We start from the raw sequence: 11,193 nt of genomic DNA, 5'->3' as shown, positions 1-11,193 counted from the left end.
GTGAATAAATGTGTTTTTTCCCTCTTTAACACCGACAGTGATAAAGCTCTTGACACGCTTGAGACGATGATGCCCAGCGCCGATGTGGCCTTAATTTGTCTTTGTGAACGTGTGAACATCCCGGGGCCGCTGTTGTTGTGTCTGTGATGGCCTATCAGTCCCCCTGCTTATCTGCTTTTATACTGTGGAGAAAAGAATCGGTCATTTTCATCCTCTGGGCCGATATCAGAAGGTAATGAATGACTACAGTCCCATAAACGGCATCTCTCTCCCTCTCGTCTCTGTGTGGAGTAAATTAGTATCAGCGTCTGCACACTGTGTCTCTGTATAAAATCGTCTCTCTGGCACTTTTCCTGTTATTTGCCGGACAGGCGTCTGTGATTTCATTAACATCACTTGTCAGCCAAACACACTGGGGTTCCCACCTGGCAGCGTTTTAGCATGGACACAAATACATGTGCTTATCCACTCGCTCTACTGTAGATGACAGACACAGCACAATAATGTACAATTTGTTTAATGTCCCTCCCGTTTCAAGACCTCGAGTGATGCGTGTTATTTGTGTTCGCTACACAATGGGGGGAATGCATCGCATGCCAGACTCCATTCTAAAGGCTGCCTGCCAATTGATTAGATGACTTGTGAAACAAACTTACATGTCAGAGAACAGCAGTGTGACACTTGTGAGCATTGGGAACGTTGCCAGACTCAATGTTCTGCCAGCATTACGGTGACAGCTGTGAATAAAATGACTTGGAGAAGGTTTTAAACTCCACTTCTTGGTAAAAGCTGCAGTCTTTGGGGCAGTCTAAGTAAGTGCCAGACATGCTGCTCTAGTGACTTTGAATTCACGGATTTGCTGTTCCATTTATGGTTTGGGATATGAGCATTTAGAGTGATTTTGTAGTCAAACAATCAATCAAAATAATAAATAAAAACATGCTTATATTCATATTTTTCTTTTGAGAAAAAAAGTATGCTTTGATTTTATATTTAAATATATTTTCAAATGTAATTTATTCTCGTAGTAATGCAAGGCTGAATTTTCAGCAGCCATTAGATCACGGTTTCCACAAACTGTTTTGAAACATATGATAATGATGATAATAATCATCATGTTTCTTGAGCAGCTAATCAGTATATTAGAATGATTTCTGAAGGATCGTGTGACACTGAAGACTGGAGTAATGATTCTGAAAATTCAGCTTTTAAAAGAAATAAACTAAATTTTAAAACATATTTGCATAGAAAAGTCGTCAAGTCACTTTTATTTATATAGCGCTTTAAACAAAACAGATTGTGTCAAAGCAACTGAACAATATTAATTAGGAAACAGTGCATCAATAATGCAAAATGACAGTCAAAGCCAGTTCATCAGTTGTTTTTGTGTTTTTGTTAGTTTGTCCTGTCTTTAGTTATATTCCTGCAATCAGTTTCACCAGGGACGAATTGCTGGATATTCGGCAACACACATCTCCCGATATTTCACCGGTTTTCGACTATTCTGATGTTTTGCTGGACATTCTTGTCGGCGGAGCGGCTGCCCTGATCACACGCTTCAAGAGGACGCGCAGGCGGGGAAAGCGAGCGGGAGCGCTCGTGAGACTCAGAAAACGCGGATTTCGAACGCCGTTGCCTAGCATCCATCTGGCAAATCTCCGCTCTCTACCCAACAAAACGGACGAACTGCTTCTGCTCTCTCGGAAATTAAATAAAGATTTCTCCCACTCTGCTGCTCTGTGTTTCACGGAAACCTGGCTGAATGACACCATACCGGACAGCGCGCTCCATCTGCCGGGCTTTCAGCTGTTTAGAGCGGATCGCGACGCAGAATCAACGGGGAAATCGCGCGGCGGCGGGACATGCTTTTACATCAATGAACGGTGGTGTACAGATGTAACTGTGTTAAAGAAGACGTGCTGCTCAAATCTCGAAACGCTCTTCATTAACTGCAAGCCGCTCTATTCGCCGCGGGAGTTTCATTCGTTCATTCTGGTTAGTGTTTACATCCCTCCTCAAGCGCACGTGAGCTCAGCTTTACAGAAACTCGCTGAGCAGATCACAGACACAGAAACCCAACACCCAGACTCTGTTTTAATCATTCTTGGGGACTTTAATAAAGCCAATCTCTCCCGTGAACTGCCAAAATACAGACAGCATGTTACTTGTCCCACAAGAGACAGTAATATATTGGATCACTGTTACACAACAATAAAGGATGCATTTCACTCTGTTCCACGAGCAGCTTTGGGACATTCTGATCACCTTCTGGTTCATCTTATACCGACCTACAGGCAGAAACTAAAATCAGCTAAACCTGTATTAAGGACTGTAAAAAGATGGACTAATGAAGCAGAGCAGGATTTACAATCTTGTTTTGACCTCACTGACTGTAGTATTTTTGAAGCTGCTACCACCGATCTGGACGAACTCACAGAGACCGTAACATCATATATCAGTTTCTGTGAGGATATGTGTATTCCTACCAAGACTCAACTAAATTACAACAATGACAAACCGTGGTTCACTGCAAAACTCAGACAGCTCCGTCAGGCCAAAGAAGATGCTTACGTGAAGGGGGACAATGTCTTGTATAAACAGGCTAAATACACACTGGAAAAGGAGATCAAAGTGGCAAAGAGGAATTATTCTGAAAAAATAAGGACTCAGTTCACTTCGAACGACTCCGCATCAGTGTGGAAAAGCCTAAAGAAGATCACCAATTACAAGACACCACCCCCCAGCACTGTGGAAAATCAACGACTGGCAGACGATCTGAACGAGTTTTACTGCAGGTTTGAAAGAACACCCATTACCTGCCCTGAACACCTCCCCACACAACCATTCACACCATTCACAACTCCTGCAACCAACCCTGAATGCCTCTCCAAACAAACGTTCACACCATTCACAGCTCCTGCAACCAACCCTGAATGCCTCTCCACACAACCGTTCACACCATTAACAGCTCCTGCAACCCATCCTGATCACCTCTCCAATCAACCGCTCTCACCATTCACAACTCCTGCAACCAACCCTGAATGCCTCTCCAAACAACTGTTCACACCACTCACAACTCCTGCAACCCACCCTGAACACCTCTCCAATCAAGTGCTCTCACCATTCACACCTCCTTCATCCCCCCTCTCCCCCACACCTGCAATACAGATCAGCGAGGATGCGGTGCGCCAGGTCTTCAGGAAGCAGAAAAGGAAAAAAGCACCAGGCCCAGATTGTGTTACACCAGCCTGTCTGAAATCCTGTGCTGACCAGCTGGCCCCCATCTTCACAAAGATCTTCAACAGATCGCTGGAGCTGTGCGAAGTCCCTTCATGCTTCAAACGCTCCACCATCATCCCCATCCCAAAGAAACCCAAAATTACAGGACTAAATGACTACAGGCCTGTGGCTTTAACATCCGTAGTCATGAAGTCATTTGAAAAACTGGTGCTGGCCCACCTGAAGGACATCACTGGACCCTTGCTGGATCCTCTTCAGTTTGCCTACAGAGCAAACAGGTCTGTGGACGATGCAGTAAACATTGGACTGCATTATGTTCTGCAACACCTAGACAGACCGGGGACCTATGTGAGGATCCTGTTTGTGGACTTCAGCTCTGCCTTCAACACGATCATCCCAAACCTCCTCCTGCCCAAACTAACTCAGCTCTCTGTGCCCACCTCCGTCTGTCAGTGGATCAACAGCTTCCTGACAGACAGGCAGCAGCTAGTGAGGCTGGGAAAATACACATCCAGCACCCGTTCAATCAGCACCGGAGCTCCCCAGGGCTGTGTTCTCTCCCCACTGCTCTTCTCCCTGTACACTAATGACTGCACATCTAAGGACCCCTCTGTCAAGCTCCTGAAGTTTGCAGATGACACCACACTCATCGGCCTCATTCAGGATGGTGACGAGTCTGCTTACAGACAGGAGGTTAAAGAGCTGGCTGTCTGGTGCAGTCTCAACAACCTGGAGCTCAACACACTCAAAACAGTGGAGATGATCGTGGACTTCAGGAGAAACCCCCCTGCACTCCCCCCACTCACCATCATGAACAGCACTGTGACTGCAGTGGAGTCATTCAGGTTCCTGGGCACCACTATCTCTCAGGACCTGAAGTGGGACATTCACATTGACTCCATTGTGAAAAAGGCCCAGCAGAGGTTGTACTTCCTTCGCCAGCTGAGGAAGTTTAACCTGCCACGGGATCTGCTGAAACAGTTCTACTCCACCATCATCGAATCCATCCTCTGCACTTCAGTAACTGTCTGGTTCAGCTCAGCTTCTAAATCGGACCTCAGAAGACTACAGAGGGTAGTCCGGACTGCTGAGCGAATTATCGGTACAACCCTCCCATCTATTCAAGAACTGTACTTATCCAGAGTGAGCAAAAGGGCTGTTAAAATCACTCTGGACCCCTCACATCCAGCACACTCCCTCTTTGAACTGTTGCCATCTGGTCAACGCTACAGAGCACTGAGCACCAGAACGACCAGACATAGGAACAGTTTCTTCCCTCAGGCAATCCATCTTATGAACAGCTGATAATAACTGTGGGACACACTACACTATTTATATTTATATACACTACACTTTTTATCCAACACGCATACTTAGCGTACACGTAAATCTTTTGCACATAATATACATGTACATACATGGAACACACTATACTACTTATATTTATATTTATATTTATATACACATACACTTATTTATCCAAACACACATACTTAGCGTACAGTTACAATTTTTCCACATAATATACATGTACATACATAAATGCTCTTTTTAATATACCTGCCATACATTGTCAATTTGTATATTGTCAATCCTTACCCACCTATTTGTATTTTTTTGTATTTTTTATTCCTTATTGTGTTTTTTGTTCTGTCGCTGTTATGTTGCACTGCGGAGCTCTGTCACGAAAACAAATTCCTCGTATGTGTGAACATACCTGGCAATAAAGCTCATTCTGATTCTGATTCTGATTCTGATTGGATTCAGTGATGTCATCATTCAGCTCAGTTCAGTTTAAACAGTATCTGTGCAATCATTTGCAATTAAGTCAACGATATCTCTGTAAATGAAGTGTCCCCAATTAAGCAAGCCATTTTAAAAACAGCTATTTTAAATAGGAATAATATTTAACAATGTTATTTAATATTTAATGTTTTAACTGTATTTTTGATCCCCATCCCAATGTAATTTATAGGGATTAATATAGGGATATTTCTAAGATAGTCCCACTGGAACAAACTAGGGTTAATTGCCTTGCTCAAGAGGATGGTGGGAGAACTGGACTTTGCTCACAGTAAAACTTCACACTGTGGTTCACACTTGTGTGGAGCTGAACCTGCAGCCTTGCATTTGGAGACTAGATGCTTAATGGTTACAACCAGGCCCACACAGAATGTGATATGCATCTTGCATATTTGCTTATTAAATATTTGGCTAAAATGAGCTTACTTTTTGATAGCAATAACTCATTTAGCAGGATTTAAACAATTTTCCCCAATAAAAACAGTGCAGAGAATGCAAAATAAATAAATAAAGTAAAATAAAATCAAGATTCTACAAATGCAATCCAGTTTTAACCATTTACAGACACTGCCGCATTTTGTTTTCAGGGTTTCTTAAAAAGTCTTAAATTGACCTTCCACAAATTAAGCCCAAAACTATCTTAAATCAGAGCAGAAATCTTACATTCATAAATTCATCGCATTAAATCATCCTCCATCTTTTTGCTTTGCTTCCCAGACCAAATATCTAAACATCCTAAAATCAGTAGCCATTTATATGAGATGCAAACTGAAGATATGAAGTCTTGTTTTATGAGAAACTGAACAAAATTCAAAATTGTTTAAAACAAGAACGGACATCTGTCAGTGGGGTATGAAAACTTTCTCCCTGTTTTTTCTGAGCCCATTGTCAGATATTTGTTTGCACTGGAAAACAAGAAAAATAAATACTGATGAATATAATTTTTAAGCTTATTGCTAATACAAGACTTTTACATTTAGAGATCATATTGACATACTGCATTCAATTAAATTTTTACTTGGTCTTAAAACGTCTTGCATTCACCTATATATGCAGAATCCCTGGTTTTGCATACAGCACCAGGCCTCATACAATAAAGACAACTATTAGGAATTATTTTCCTCATTTTACCTCACAAGCATTTGATTAGAGCCTCTTAGACACAAATCAGCGAGGACAGTGGTGTCTATTTATTATTGTTGTATTTTTCAGCTTTTTCATGATAGCAATGATATTCATAAATGTTAAGTATTCTGGAATACACTTTCCACATTTCATTTGAGATTAGAAGACACTTAGCAAATTAACAATCAGTAATCAGTCTGTTTTACAAATGTTACTTTGCACAATGATTCTCTGACTATTAATTTAATCACATATCAAAATCTGTGCCACAGGATGTCATAGAAGTGAATCAGGAAGCACTTAAAATATTGATTGCCAGAATTAGCCCATTAGGTCAGGCTGGGGCAGAAACACAACTCAGGGCTCGGAGAGGGCAGCGGCGAGCCATAATGGGGGCCAGGCACTTCCAGACTACACTTGAGTTTGCAATCTGTGTTTAGTGGGCACTTCAAAATGCGTGCATGCTTCGAAGCACAATCTCTCTTTCTCTCACTCTCTGGCGCTGCCTAGTAAAATAAAAGTTGGTGATTGGATAAACAGCACCAGATTACTGTGCTGGAAAATGAAAACATATGCGCTATTTGCATGTTAATGAGCTGGTGAGGTCTGAGAAATAAATGGCTCTCGAAATGCACAGACGATAAACAACAACAGCTCGGGTCTGAATTATACACTAAATGATCATGTTGGTAAGAAGGGCTGAGAAAAATTATCTCAATCCTTTTTTAGCCATTCAGTAAATATGTGTTTATTTATTTATTTATTAATAAATTAATAAAACTTAAAATATAAATTTGCATACTGTAAAAAACTATAAATATAAAGTACTATCAGTGTAAATTTTATATATATATATATATATATATATATATATATATATATATATATATATATATATATATATATATATATATATATATATATATATATATATATATGCATTAAAATATTAGTAATAATAATATAACAATTATTGTTGTTATTATACAAATATATTGTATTTATTCAAAATAAATATTACATTTATAAAATTCATTTATGACAGTAAAAACAAATTGTGTAGTCAAAATAAAATAAAAAAGGCTTTTGTTGCCATCATAATCACTTATTTTTAGATTATTTAGTAATAGATGGATGTATGGGAAAGTGGGTAGGTAGGTAGATAGCTAGCATTTGGCATGTATAAGTCTATGAGCTATATGTGTTTTTAGTAGGATATGTATTCTTGTATGTATTCTTGATATGTTCCTTATATGCATTTTCTATCAGTGAAGGTATTATGTATACATATATACATTAAGAGATGATGATGTCTATATGTAGCATAGTACACTACATTACAGTATGTTAATAATGAGAGTAGGCTAATATAAGCATGTGACATGTTAATTGTTACAGTTTGTCTGTAGTAATGCACGTCTGTAGTATGTAGACAAACTTATGTTTCCATTCCGGGTGTTCATCAGGAAGCGTTGTTCAAATGAACCGCAAACGAACGGTGTACAATGCAACAGAGAATATAGACGTGTACACAGAGAGTGACATGGTGGCAGTGCTTCATGCTATACAATTTAGTTAATGCGTTTTCTCTTGCTCGCGCATTCAAATGTGCCAGCATAATCTCTATGACAGAAGTCATTAATTATGGTCGTCAGACGATCCTTGTTTCCTCTCAACATCTCTGATTAAAATTTCACACTTTGCAATGATGTGTGAGGGAGCCACTAGCTGTGAAATTTCCCAACGCCGTCAATGAGCTTCACTCTGTATCCTTCAGAGATTCATCAAGCAGAAAAAAATAAAAAAAAAGAAATAAAAAAAGATGACTTACGGCATGCCACAGTCAAATCAAAGCCTTAAGTGCTTGAGGAAAAGCTTTATTTACATGAAAATGGTTATATATCTGGAGTTTGTGTTCATTAAAATATTGTGTAAATGAGGGAACAATAAAGCAATAACTTTTCTTCTTATTCATGGGTTCAAATTTCGTATTTGGGAAGTTTAATTAAGCAATAGATTATGTTCTGAAGGGAACGCTGGACCTAATGAATCCCACGAGACAGCCGATAAACACGGCAATAGTATCAAAGCATCCTTCTCTTTAATAGATGGGTAAATTAGGGATGTAAATGCTCTTGGGTGCTTCTTTGCATTGCTCGTGGGAATGTTTACCAGATAAAGATGACACTTACATAACCTGCATTATGCCAAGCTTCTTTATTTATTTAACTGTTTGTTTTGAGGTCGTGAATGCTATTTTTGGTATGTTAATGAAGGACAAGGACAAATGACACAGAGTTTTGCCATCTTTTCTATATGTCTTTTAATAAGAATGGATGTGGGGAAGTGGCAAAATATGTTAAAGAAACTTTCCAAAGGTGGGTTGTATCTGTCATCATTCGATAGTGGCTGTGCTTAGCACAGTGTACAGTATGTGTATATGCAACTGACTTTTTTTTTTTATTTGCCATAAAGCAAATGCATAAAAGAAGCACACTTTAGCATGCTTTTAAAAAAAGAGTCCTTATTTTGGAAATAATATATTTTAAAATAACATAAACAACAGTTACCCCCAAATTAAAAATGGCTGAAAATGTCCTCACACATTCATATTAAATACAATTAGTTGAACTTAAGATTTTTTTTACCCACATGAACAAGATTTAAGTACATCATATAAATTCTTAATTACCTCTATTGTCTTTAAAATATATTAGACTGAATACACTGACAAGTTCAAAGCATCAAAACAAGTGTCAAAATACTTCATTAAAGCACGTCAAACAATTATTATTACAATGATTTAAAAGGAATGAAGAATGTTTAATTTGACATTATTACTAAGTGCACTTTTTAAAAGTGTAATTAATTAGTTTCTTTCTTTTTAAAGTACACTTAAGTAGCCTTTTATTTAATTAATATTATATTATCAGCATGCATTTTTTTTTAAATATGGAAGTACAGTACAAGTGCACATTTAATATAATTATCCACACTTCTTTTAAACAAGGGTATGCACAGAACATACCTATGCATATTAACTTATTACAGGCAGGTAGTTTATACCATGTTTTAGAAGAACATTTTAGAAGAACCAGGCCTGAGGGTTGCAGGAATCTGGCTTTCTAGCTCCACTTTTACCAGCCGGCAGAACAATGAAGTCCACACCTCTGTTTGAATCCATCCTGCAATTTCTGAAACAGTGGAGTCAGTGAACCCTCTGCTAGACCGTGTGATGGAACTGTGCGATACGTGCCTTTGGTGTGGAGCTCTCATATGTGAGCATTGTTTATCTCTGTAAGGCCCAGTTGATTGCATGGCTCCCTGAGACTCGGCAGCCCCCGCTGCGCTCAGCGGTGTGAAGACATCTGGGCCAGTTGAGTGGTGGTCAGTAGCTGTCAATCACAATGCTAGGGATCAGGTAGTTGCCATCATTCTGAAGCCCTGTGTCAGATTTGAGGCTCTCCTCTCTCATCTGGTGTTTGAGACGGTACGGAACGGAAACTGGTCCTGATGGATTTGGCTGATGGGTTGATTTTTCACTACACTTACTCCGATGTTTGGATTGTAGTGTGTTTCCACATTCCACATGCAGTCAAATTCAAATATTTGGAATACAAGGCTCTGTTCTAACATAGAAAGTATTTTTTGTATTTTTGCCTACATGAAAATTGAAAAGTATATGTACACACACACATGTACGCGCGCATGCACACACACACACATACATGTGTGTGTGTGTGTGTAGATAGATAGATAGATTCTGTAGATAGAAGCTTTCATACTATGAACACTATTAATATATAATATATAAAACATATTTATAATAATGTATGTTTACATTGATAAATATTAAGTTTTATACGTTACTGCAAATTCCTTGCATATAATATATTATAAATATAAAGTAAAATTGTTTATATACAATTTCAAAACAATATGAAAAAAATAAATATTTTTATACTATATGGACTATAAATATATACAATTTAAATGATAATACAGATTCACTTTTATAAATATTAAATGTTTTATTCTTTATTGTAAATACTGTACAAATAAAATATGAATTATGTACAATTACATATGTTTGTAATTTTATGTAATTTAGATTTGTAGTATTTTATATATTGTAAAATTAGATAATAATATATTTACATTTAAAAATAAATACTATAAATAGAAGATGCTATAAACAAATTACATTATATATTAAACATAAAAATAATGTGTGCGTCTGTATATATATATATATATATATATATATATATATATATATATATATATATATATATATATGTATATATATGTATATGTATATGTATATGTATATATATATATATATATATATGTATATATATATATATATATATATATATATATATATATATATATATATATATATATATATATATATATATATATATGTATATATATGTATATATATGTATATGTATATATATATATGTATATATATATATATATATATATATATATATATATATATATATATATATATGCATAATTACTTAATATAATAATAATAATAATAATAATAATAATAATAATGATACAAACATTTAAGGACTTTAGTTTATTCATGAAAAAAATAACAATACATTCTAGTTAAAAATGCATATATTGTACATGTAACAGTATTTCTGTGTTCTTTGTATTTTGGTAATTATTAGAGCATCATGACATTAGCTTAGCAGGATACTAATGGCTAATATTATTGTCGAGTCAACACCAGTGATGTCAGCAAGATGGCTCACTAGGTTCAGCAATGCTGTGCAACTTTTGAGAGTCAAGTCAATAAAAGGAGGCATATGTTTGTTCGGTTGATGATGACAGGTTGTTTTTCTCTTTGTGGGTGTGTGAGGCGTCTGTGTTCCTGAAGAAGTGAGGCAATCTATTCTTTACCTGCTGTGGCCTCGCAACCGGACACAATGAGCTGGTGCAAACTCCCAAACAGGCACACATCATGGAAAAACACGCTCCCAGCCCTAATACGAACACATTGGT

Source organism: Carassius carassius, chromosome 11 (assembly GCF_963082965.1).
Source record: "Carassius carassius chromosome 11, fCarCar2.1, whole genome shotgun sequence".
NCBI classification, from domain to species: Eukaryota; Metazoa; Chordata; class Actinopteri; order Cypriniformes; family Cyprinidae; genus Carassius; species Carassius carassius.
The sequence above is the reverse complement of the archived record's forward strand: the minus strand, read 5'-3'. Positions refer to the sequence as shown.